The following is a 12,026-nucleotide window of genomic DNA, read 5'->3' on the forward strand; positions in this document are numbered from 1 at the left end:
GAAACCACAGAGCTGCTTTCCTAGTTGATGTATTAGCCGAGTACCTGGAGTCTGACTGCCCTTTGCTTACCACCAGGGTGCACCAGTGCACACAGTATTCCAAACTTCTAACTCATCAGGGTTTGTTAGCCTTTAACAACTGGGCTAGTCAAAAGTTACTCACTTTTGAAAAGACCATTTGGAAGGAATTGAACCTGTAAGATACTGTTTATCAAGCCACAATTCTGAAATCCTCTGGACTTTAAAAATTACATCTACAGTCTGCTTTGCTACAACAAGTATTTTAAAATGAAAATTAACTCACATGCAACTGGTAATTAGGGGAATTTTGTTAGCACAACAGGGCAGACAAATTGAACCAAACGTGATTTTTCCCAGTATGTCCATCATTTGACATGATCAAGGGTAAGTTTCCTCACAGTTAAATAAAATAAAACTGTAACGATATTTGCAGATCTTAAGAAAAAAGTTGAAAAATCTCAAAATGTCTTCTGTTTAGTCCAAGATAGCAGCTGGTTAATGGCCTTAAGAACTGCTGTGCTGTCCACTGTGCTAAACTATCTGAGGGTAGCGTAAGTGAAGATTAGAACCTGGAAAGACATTTCCCTGTGTTAAAACAAAATGACAACAACAATAAAATACATTCCTGAATCACATTTTTATTTAGAATGTAACTGGCTTGTATTAAAGCAACTGTTTTTAAAGCCCTCCATTTCCAAGAAGAAAGCTTTAGACACCGGAGGGTAAACTGATTCAGGTTCTAGGGCAAAGGCAAATGGAGATTTAACTCTGCTAGTGTTCGCTTTAGGATTGTTACTCCTTTTGTTAGTGCCCTGGCCAAAAAGTGCTGTAGGTTTTGAGGGATCTGTTTCTAACTGTTTTTCTCCATGAACCCTATTATGTTTAATGTATGATTTTGAAAAATGTGAGAATGCATATATATATAGTGATATGGCAGAAACACCTGTGCCAAGAATTTTTCTGAAACATTTGCTTAACCCTTACTAAATGACAGACATTTTTCAAAATATTTTATATACATTAACCTATTTAATCCTCAGAACAATTTAATGAGGTTGGTTCTATTACTATCTTCTTTTTTACAAATGGACAAAATAAGGCAAGGAAGAATAAATGAACAACAAAAGGATGAATGTTTTAAAATAATGTGAATCTGGATGGATAGGAGGAGGAGGTCCTATTCTTTAAGTTATGCCCATGGGAGGGCTTTCTTAAATGGTGAGTTTGCTGGGAAATAAGGTTTCATTAGAATGAGGCTATGTAGAAGATAGCATACAACCTCATTTGATGAATACTGGTTTTTAAGCTTTGCCACATGTGTTTAAATGCACAAGCCATTTCGTTTTTAACTCAGTGAGGCACATATTCCTCTTTTCAAACTTTTCATCAAGTTGTCAGTAGATATTCCATATGAAGTAATGCTATGTGTGATGAACTACAGTGATTGCACAAATTCATATCTATAAAACTGGTTATTATGGTAACTTAGAGTTTATTAACTGCATCTCCCTTTCCTCCCTCCCTTTCTGCCTTCCTTTTTAACTCCTAAGTTAGATTACCTACTGAGATTGGCTAAGCACAAAGTCAGGCCAGACATGGAATATGGAGACCCCATAAATCTCTTGTATATAAGCTTCTAAAAGGCTCACTTGCTTACTTCTCTACATGAGAAATTGCTGCTTATAAAGAAATTCTTTCAGAGATTGATTTAATGTGAGTAAATAAAATTTTAATGGTAAATAAGCATTGTGTGTGAGCTGTCTATGGTACAAGCTTCAGACACCAGCAAGCAGAATGTGGTAGGTCATATTATCCTCAGCTGCCTTTCTGTGAATCTGAAGATTATTGAAAACCATTCTCATTTCCATAATGAGTTCATAATGCAACAAAGAATGACAAGAGTTTACCATATCACTCTGATTGTATTCTGGGACTCTGGAAAGAGAAAATTCCATCATTGAATTACCATTTTATTTGACATTTCATAATCAAGTGAGAATGCATAAAAATTGGAAAATAATGCACGTAAATTTATAAAGAAAGAAAAGTATGACATTGTATTTTACAATTCCCCCTTCCATTCTTTGTAACAAAATGCTTTTTTGATTTATTTTTAAATTTTCCATTTGGTGCCAAGTACCTGAGTGTTAGTTATACTGCCAAGAACCTGAGGGTTAGCTACACTCTTCTTTTGAGAACAAATTTGGACTTTAAGGCATCCTAGTAGTTACAGATTAGTGTTTAGCCAAATGTAGGCTAAGAATTATGTTTATCAGAATCACCTGAAGTGCTTGTTAAAAAACATAAATTCTTAAACTACAGTCCTATTTACTAAATTACAATATTTGGTTGTGCGGGTCTAGGAACTTTTTTTTTAAACGGAGTCTCACTCTGTCACCCAGGCTGGAATGCAGTAGCGTGATCTCGGCTCACTGCAACTTCCATCTTCCACCTTCCGCCTCCCGAGTTCAAGCAATTCTCTTGCCTCAGCCTCCCAAGTAGCTGGGACTACAGGCACATGCCACCATGCCCGGCTAATTTTTTGTATTTTTAGTAGAAATGGGGTTTCACCGTGTTAGCCAGGATGGTCTTGATCTCCTGACCTTGTGAACTGCTTGCCTCAGCCTCCCAAAGTAATCCTCACACCTGGGATTACAGGCATGAGCCACTAGGCTTGGCCTACCTCAATATTTTTTACAAGGTTCTTATGGCTTTTACACACACTAAAATTTTGTGTGTGTAAAATTTGGGTTTAAATCACTGATTTAGAAAATCCAGAGAATTTACAATAGGTATAGTTGTTGCAGCCAGGCAGAAAAAGCCATTGATTGATTAGTTACTATAGATCCCAAGTTTTTTTCTGATTAGACAGGCTTTGTTTCTTAATACAAATTAAGAGAGTCAAATAATCTACTTAGTCAGTTGAAGACTGAGAACCAAGTCAACAAATCAAAGTCCAGTTGTGCAACCAATCTCAGAGGTCTTGTTTGACTGAAAAAAGACATTGTAAACAGCCTATACCCAAAGTTTGTCAGGATAGTCAAATTGATTTATGAGTGGAGAAAGAGCCTTAAAACAATCACTACCATCAAGATTGTAGAAATGTTTAGGTTTATCCAAAAATCTTTAGTTGCAGAAGAGGAAACCTCCGAATTAAATATTGATACATGCAGGATCATGCTAAGTGTAAGAGACCCTTTTCAGTAGTTGTTTGACTTCTAAGCAGACTTTTGACATTGCTAAATACTCCTTTTTGAAACAGTCTCTTCTCTTGGTTTCTGTGATTTAACATCGTGTACGTGAAGGTGGCTGCACTTGGTGGCTTAACATAATAAAAGTTAATTTCTCACTCATGTTAAGTCCAATAGTGTTTTTCCCCAGGGGATGGGGAAGTTTTCTGGCTTCTTTTGGAGGCTGACATGAACTGACTAGATGGAGAAGAGACAAATTGTTATGGGAAGATCTTACGTATCAGCTTTGAGAGCGGCATTTATCACTATTGCTCTCATTCCATTAGTTAGGATTCAATCATATAGGAATACCTAAGTACCTGGGAGGCTGGGAAATACAGTCTAGAAAGAAAAATAAGCACGTTGGTGCTCAGTGAAAAATCTCTGCTAGACAAATTCACCTTGTTTTCTTTCTACCTCTTTTATGCTCTTTCTCAGATGCATCTGTGACTTTTTTTCTCTACCCAACCCTGAAACATGGATTTTCCTCGTGGCTCTGTCCTAAGTCTCCAATCCTTTTGGTCTTCAAACTTTCCCTGGGCAATCTCATTCTTTCACATGACTTTAATGTGCATCTGTAGCCCCGGGAGCCCCCAAAGCAAAGTCCAGTTGCTACTGAATTTTTATCCCCCAGTGGCTCAAAGGTATGTCAACCTCAAATGTGCAAAAGTGAACTCTTCAGCATCCTGATTCTTTTCTCCTTCCAGCCTTTTTGGACACAGTAAATGGCAACGATCTGTTTCAAACTGCCCAAATCAGAGACCCAGGAGTGCTCCCTGACTCCTCCTACATTTCCCTTCATCATTGAATTAGTCATTAAGGTCTGATGATTCTAGTTGCTAAATATCTCTTAAATATAACCACTACTCCATGTCCATTTCTGCTATCCTAGTAAAGTCCATCATCTCTTCCTTCTTTTCCTGGTTACTGCCCAAAGTCTTGCTCCCCCTCCATCTACTCTTTATATTGCCACCAAAGTTATTTTTATAAAATTAAATTATTTATTTCTCTGCTTTAATTCTTTCAATGAGTTTTCTGTGCCATCACAATAAAGTCCAAGCTCTCGAATGTGATTTATAGTGTCCTCCATGATTTGGTCCTTCTATCCCCTTTCTTGACCTTCAACTCCTCCCCTCTTACTATTTTTCTTTAACATACAATGTTCTTTTGATTGTTTTCTCAAGCATAACATTTTTTTCTCTGGACCTCTGCTCATGTTGTCCCCTTTACTTAGATCTGTTTCCCTGACCCATTTGAAAGTCTAAATACTATTCATTTTTGGGGTTTTAACTTAAACATCACTTCCTTTTGGAAATCTACAAGAATTCCTTAGTTCATACTGGTTCATATTAGAAACCTGTAAGGATTCCTTAGTTCATATTAGAAGCCCTGCTTATTCTTCTGTGACACTTTGCAATTTATTGTGTTTTCTTGTTTAAAATGTTTATTTACCCTCACTCTTCTGCACTCTCCAAGAAAGCAAGAGTTGAATCAGTTATGTTTACTGCTTCATCTCCAAGATTCTTACTGGGTATGCAGAAGTTTGCTGGTGAATGAATAAAGTTATTAAATGAGAAACTCAGCCAGCTACTATCATATTTCTGCACGTTCTGTGAAACAAATGGTTGCTTATGTGGTCCAGTTAAATGATCTGTGAAACCATTTTCCAGAAGTCCAAATTCTGATGGCATCTTCACGTAGCACCTCCAATCACTTTCTTTGACAAGAAGAATAGGATTGCTTTTTGTTTGCACACACTTGTTTGTTTCCATTACTATCAACTTCCTCAACAAACCCAGGCAAAGCTAAGGAGCGATTTCCATAACACTTCCCAGAGGAACACAATAAATGAAATCAGAGAGACATCTGTGCATTGTTTTTTTCTTTTATCTCCATTAACCTTTTATGAACTGCAAATTACTTTAGAACAGCTGGGCAAGAGGGAAGAGAGAGCTATTTTGTTTAAAAAAAGATGTATGAACATAATGACTAATTTGATGCTTTCAAGTTTTATCATCTACAAAGTTACAGCAATTTTCTTAACTTACAATTGACTAGTATAATATTAATCAGGAGACATATTGAGTATGTACATACAGTGAGAAAGGACAACTCTAAACATGCCAACTGACTTTGGAAAACTGAAATGGAAAAAATGTGTAACTGAGGTGGAAGCTGGCTATTGCCACACCAATCTCCTTTCCAGCACTGAAAAATTGATTCTCCTGGTTATGGAGTGCTCTCTTATATTTCATGATTGCTTGGCTGAAGAGAGCTAACCACCCCCAAGGTTACATCCTTTTCTAAGGTCAGTTTGCCCTGCTGACTAGGTTGCCTTGAGCATGTAACAGCCTGGGCCTCTTGACCCAGCTTGAGGCAACTCTTAAGGATTATCAGTTAAATGTGGAGCTTCCCACGTGGTTGGCTGGGGTCTCCATTTGAACACACCAGAGCCTACGTTCTCCCTCTGTCCGATAGTGCTTCCTTCTCCCTTCCCACAGGTATCGGTCGTGGGAACACTCCCTAATGAACTTCCCATATGCTAATCTCCATGTGCTGTCTCAGATTCTGTGACACACACCTTCTATACTAGGCTGCACATCTAGTCTCAGATAGGATTTTTTTTTACTCTGTTATCCACTAACTTCTTGATGGTAAAATTGGAAGAGGAGATATTGTTTGTCCAGCAAGAGAGGCAAGGGAGTAAGATTGGGTTTGAGGATGGAAGTAGGAACTGAAACACGAGGCAGAGGATAGATGGACTCCTAGAAGCTTTAGCTTAATTAAGTTAGGTAGAATTATTTAAACTTCCTAGGTAATTTGTAGGTTTTTGCTATGAGAAGAAACCTTTTCTGCTTCTGACCAATAAAGAGCTCTGTGACTCTTCCTGCAAGTTTGCTTTTATATTTTGTCTTATACTGCTAGTTTATTTTTTTTTTTTAAAGTGGCTTATAACTCAAGATTTTTTAGAATAGAATCTAGATCTTATGCCTCACCATTTCCACAGAGATTCTACCTCAGTACCTTGAATGTCCAAATAGTATAATATAGATAAATTGTTATCAGATAAAGTTTCTTAAAAATAGATACCTAGCTGTGCCTTATTCAATTTAGAATTGAATTTAACTTACTCCTCAGCCTGGCCCTTCCATATTATAACTTTTTTTTAATCCCACCTGATTTTAAGATGCTATCAAAACCACTTTTCAAGCTTGGTTAAATAAAATAACTGTTTTTTTTATCATCAATACTTCTTTATTTACCGTAATGACTAAATATAACAATTCCATTATCATATAGAAAGTGACTCCACCTAAAGTTGAGAACCTAGTATACTCCAGGGGCTATGCAGAATACTCTACCTGCAATCTTGAAATACTCTCTGGAGTTTGAAGAAATACGTGCCCAATGTTTTTTTTTCTATTTATTATATTTTATTGTGTTGAATTCTTGTAGGAACCAATTAGACAGATTAGATTAATCTTTCTTAATAAGAATGATTAACAAAAACTCATGCCTTACACTTGCCATGGAACAGGAAGTCAAGTTCATTGTAGAGTCAGTTTTTAGGTCCTGAGCATTCAGTGATGAGACCAGGTCTTGTGGGAGATGGCCGTTCATGCCCGCCTACTGAATCTTATGTGACATTTTAATTTGCATGACCTGTTTTCATTGCTGTTGGAATTGCTTTTAGTTTGTCAATGAAAGAGTGAGTTAGTTTGTCAGTCATTCAAAGGAAGGAAAGCAGCACAGGAGACCAAGAACCACATCAAGCTAGGAAACAATAACATAATTAAACACACATGAGTGACCTGGAGAGAATAGAGAAGGGTGTTGTAAATCTTCAAGTAAAAGAATAGATTGTGAGTATGAGCAAGTCTCTCATACTGTGAAGAACAGGAAACTGGCAAAAACTTAAATTAGAAAATTGTCTCATTTCAGCCTTTATTGAATCCCATTATACGTACTCCTTTCACTGTGCTACCCTCCCTGCCCTCGAAGAGGCAACAGTGGGGATAATGATGAATACAAATACGACATCACTACCCTAATGCACTTGCTGGCAGGGGAGGGGACAGAGGAGGACCAATACAATTCTGGAAACAGGAACCTGTGTCTGGGGGAAGTTGAGCTTTCAGTCTAGGTTCTTAAAAGGTCATTTCAGGATATTTCTTAGGAAAAAAATAGGCCCAAATGTTGCTGTTATTGAGTTATCTTTTCCAAATAATCTGCTTAAGAAAACTTTCATGTTTAAGTAGGAGATTGCCCGAAGGAAATAAAACGTTATCCTCCTATTGATGGCAGGTTTACCAAAACTATATTCTGTGAGCACAACTTTACCCACAAAAGAGGTCAGTCATACCTATATTCCAGTGAAAATGAAATTTCTGTTTCCTGCATTTACTTGTATAATGTGGTGAAAATCACTCCACACTTCTCTCCCTTGTATTTTTACCTGTAGCAAGTCCCTGTTGATCTTAGATGTTTCTATAGCATCTCAGAGGAAGCAAGAGGAGAAAAGGGAGGAGAGGAGGGGTGTGGCTGTGAAGTCAATGGCTTCAAGATGCCAGAATCTCAGACCAGACACAGGGGCACACCTGTGGAATGTGTATAGGTTTATTTTCTGTTATCTGCCCTTTCTATTAAAAAAATCTTTGAAAAGTAAAGTAGATGGTGACTGTTAGCAGATTGCCCCCCCCCCCCACTTTTTTGAGACCTTACCTTACAAATAATTATTTTCTGTGGATATGAGTCAGTGCAGGACAGAGAGCAGAGCCTTTGGATGTACACAGACTCGATTTGGATCCAGCTCGTCCCCTTAGTAGTTGTTATGATAGAAATTTATTATTTGACACCAATTAATTTAGTACCTGTAAATAGCCAAGTCTTGAGTTCCTAAGTTCTGTGTATACAAAGGAAGCAATAGCGGAAGAACTATATTTATTTATAGTCTGAATTGTTTTTGTAAATGTGGATAGGTCTTGTTGGGCTTTGATTTGTTTGGTAAGCAGAAAGAATATATCTTTCAGCTGAGGGAAATCAAATTGTTTTAGAATTTAAATATCAGTGATTTAAGTCACTGTTCCCTCTTTCTGTATAAATTTTTTTTTTCTGAAACGCAATAGGTCATCTAACCAGTAGATCATAGAAAATCCTGTGATGATATTTTTTAAAAACACTTTTCAGGAAGCTTATAAAATATGTAACTGGATTATTCAAGTGAAAGTAAGCTGTCAGAAGATGTGGAAGTGAGTCAGGCTGGAAGTAGAGGTAAGAGATGAAAATCACTATAGCAGCAGACTAGGGCGAGCGTCATTAATGCAGCCAACCACTATATTTAATTCTGATCTTCATCATAGACAAGGCCGAAAAACCAAAGGCAGTGAGATATGAAATAAATCTATTAGGGAAAACGTTCTCTTTCCTACTATTAAATTATAAGAAACTTATATACCCTTATATAAGAGACAGAGAGATGTTAAATTTGCTGCATATAACAGGAAAACCCCAAATAAAAATGATTTAAACAAAGTAGCAGCTATTTATTTCATGTAAAAGAAGGTCAGATATAGGGAATCCCAGTGTGCCTCAGGAATCTTCATGGTGTCATCACGGACCCAGGCTCCTATTTTCGGATCCATCGTCTTCAAGATTTGTGGCTTTCATCCTCACAGTATCCAGCAGTCCAAGACGGCTGCTGAACTCTGACCATCACATCTGAGTTTTAGGTGGTCGGCAAGAGGAAGGAAACTCCAAAAGTTATTTGTCCCTTCCCATTTAAGAAAACTTTCCAGGAGTTGTATGCAACACTTATGCTTTATTTTATTAGTTAGAATTTAGTCATGTGGCCACATCATGTAAGGGTATAGGCTTGGCTGGGAAAAGTAGTCTTTTTCTGGATAGTAATGTGTAACAGTAAAAATACTTCATAAGCAACTGATAGTCACTGTCACAGACAGGGAATAACAAAATGGATGATGTCTTTCATGATAGTTTTACAGAAAATTCAAATATGGTATTTATAGAAATGCGTTACCAGAGGCAAGAGAACAGAGTCCTGGGGCCACAAAATATTGGTGCATCTGTACTATTTTACTTAGCTCAGGTCTTGGGCATTTCTCCAGGAGAAGTAAATGCTGAGGCTCCAGAGAAATAATTACATATTTAACATGTTGGCTCTAGTTCACGTCCCTAGGGACCAACCAGCTTTTAAAACATGAAGTTCTAATAAGGAAAACATAAATCCAGTTCTTCTTACCCATGAGATGTAATTGATGCATAGTCTTATATTCTTTTGGCCTTCTAACAGGCAATAGCTACACAAAACTTTTGCCTGTGGTTTCTGTAATAATTTAATTGTGGGGAAAGTGCTTTGTCCAAAGCAAATAGGTAATCGAGATGTCAGGAGTTCCCCCTAACCCTTTAGGTCTAATGAAGATTGATTTGAGCCCCATTATCTGGACTGTGGAAGACTACCATGAGCTTCAGAGGGACTCAGGTTCTTATGGTCACCTCTGGTTCTGAGCACCTGCTTGTACAAATTGTCTGTTTTTTTTGTTGTTGTTGTATTTTTTTTTTTTTTTTTTTTTTGAGACAGAGTTTCAGTCTTGTCGCCCAGGCTGGAGTGCAATGGTGTGATCTCAGCTCACTGAAATCTCCGCCTCCCGGGTTCAAGCGATTCTCCTGCCTCAGCCTCCTGAGTAGCTGGGATTACAGGCATGTGCCATTACGCCTGGCTAATTTTGTGTTTTTAGTAGAGACAGGGTTGCTCCATGTTGGTCAGGCTGGTCTCTAACTCCCGACCTCAGGTGATCTGCCCTCCTTGGCCTCCCAAAGTGCTGGGATTACAGGGGTAAGCCACCACGCCTGGCCCAAGTTGTCTGTTTTTATAGATTAACTTGCTCATGTTGTTCCTCTTCCATACTGTGTGGAGGCTGAGGTAAGACCTGGATATTTTTCTTATTTTCCATACACATAAAAATGCAAACCAAAAGAAAATCTATAACAAAACCAGAAAACTCTCATACAAGGTAATTTGCGGGTCAAGGACTTTCCTGAAATATATCAGAGTAGAAAAGTACATCAGATGTACATGGACAATTTTAAACAGTAGACATATTTTGGATAGAATGTCCTTTAGCCACCATGCCATTGGAGACATTTTCTTGGCAGCTTTATTCTCATTTCTGCTTTTGCTAATCCCTTCTTATATGGTTTGGCTGTGTTCTCATCCAAATCTCATCTTGTAGTTTCCATAAAATCCCCACGTGTCGTGAGAGGGACCCTGTGGGAAGTAATTGGATCATGAGGGCAGTTACCCCAATGCTGCTGTTCTTCTGATCGTGAGTTCTCACGAGATCTGATGTTTTTAGAAGGGGCTTCCCCGCATCCACCTCGTTCGGCACTTGTTGCTGCCGCCTGTGATGAGGCCGTGTTCGCTTCCCCTTCCGCCATGATTGTAAGTTTTATGAGTCCTCCCCAGCCATGCTGAACTGTGAGTCAATTAAACCTTTGTTGTTATCACAGGCAGCCAGGTTTTGTTGATGTCATTCCTACATTGAACTACCTTTGATCTATGGCTGCTTTTAGGATTTTAGCAGTGAAAATGAAAGCCCTTAGGAGGCTGAAATTAGATTATGAATGTGAAAGACAAATCACAGTGCCTGCAAATAAGTGCATGGTAGTTATTTAATAAGTGTTACGTATTGTTACTAAACAATCTTCAATCGATACTGCTTTTCTCATTGAGAGAAATATTGAGTCTGTTTATTCTTCTGGTGCAGAGTAGTTTTAATTTGAATACAGAGACCTCCAGAATCTGGATTTGGGGACTGAGCCTAAGTCAGGAATCATGGTCGGCTGGTTCTCAGGACGTGTCAGTTCTTGAGGTGATCTTGTAGGAACAGTGGACTAGCTAGTTCTCTGTTACTGTAATTCGGTTTTGAAAATGCAGCAGCTAGCCATTTAAGAATCAACCAGGTGAGCACTGACCATAGTCAATTAACTAATGTAGCGAGAGGGAAAGGTGATAACTATCTTTTAAAGTGTCTAATATCTGACTAAGCTGATCTGACTAATGATAATTTATTTTGAGCTTCACAACCCAAATGAACAATAAAAAGTTACAACCAGCCAACATCTTGAAAATGTCTTCGCCTCTGTATCTTCACTTCTGCCTTGCAAACCTCATCTCTTACTCTCTTCACTAACTTCCTCTCTTAACCTGCCTTCTTTTTCTCCCTCTTCTACCTTTATTATACTTCTGCCTCTTTAGATCCCTGGCTTTAAGTTATGATTTAAGAACTATAGTACTTTCCTTTTCCTTAGGATTTATTACACATCTTCAATAAATGACCAATTTCACTTTTGAAAGTAGGTAGATTGAATATTTTCCTCTGTAAATAAAGCCAACTGTGTAGTTATTTTTTGCACTCAATTGATTTTCCTTGTACAATATTATTCCTTAATTGAAAATGGCTTATTCCAATGGGTCCAAATGTTTCTCCTCCAGGCTGTGTTTTGTTAACTCCCTATAGTTTCTCAAGTTATTTAACCACCATTTCTTGAAAATTTGTTACATGTTGGACACTGAGACAGATGCTGTAGATTAAATTAGATTTGGCTCCCTTCCTCAAGGAGCATGTAGTATATGTGGAAAACAAGATATAAAATACACAATACACAATTTAAAATACTGGTTCAAGACATTATATATAAACTCCCTACTGTATGTCCTGTTAAGAGGTTTAAAACTTAAATATGCCAGACCCAGGT

This window comes from Pongo abelii, chromosome 4 (assembly GCF_028885655.2).
Source record: "Pongo abelii isolate AG06213 chromosome 4, NHGRI_mPonAbe1-v2.0_pri, whole genome shotgun sequence".
Taxonomy (NCBI): domain Eukaryota; kingdom Metazoa; phylum Chordata; class Mammalia; order Primates; family Hominidae; genus Pongo; species Pongo abelii.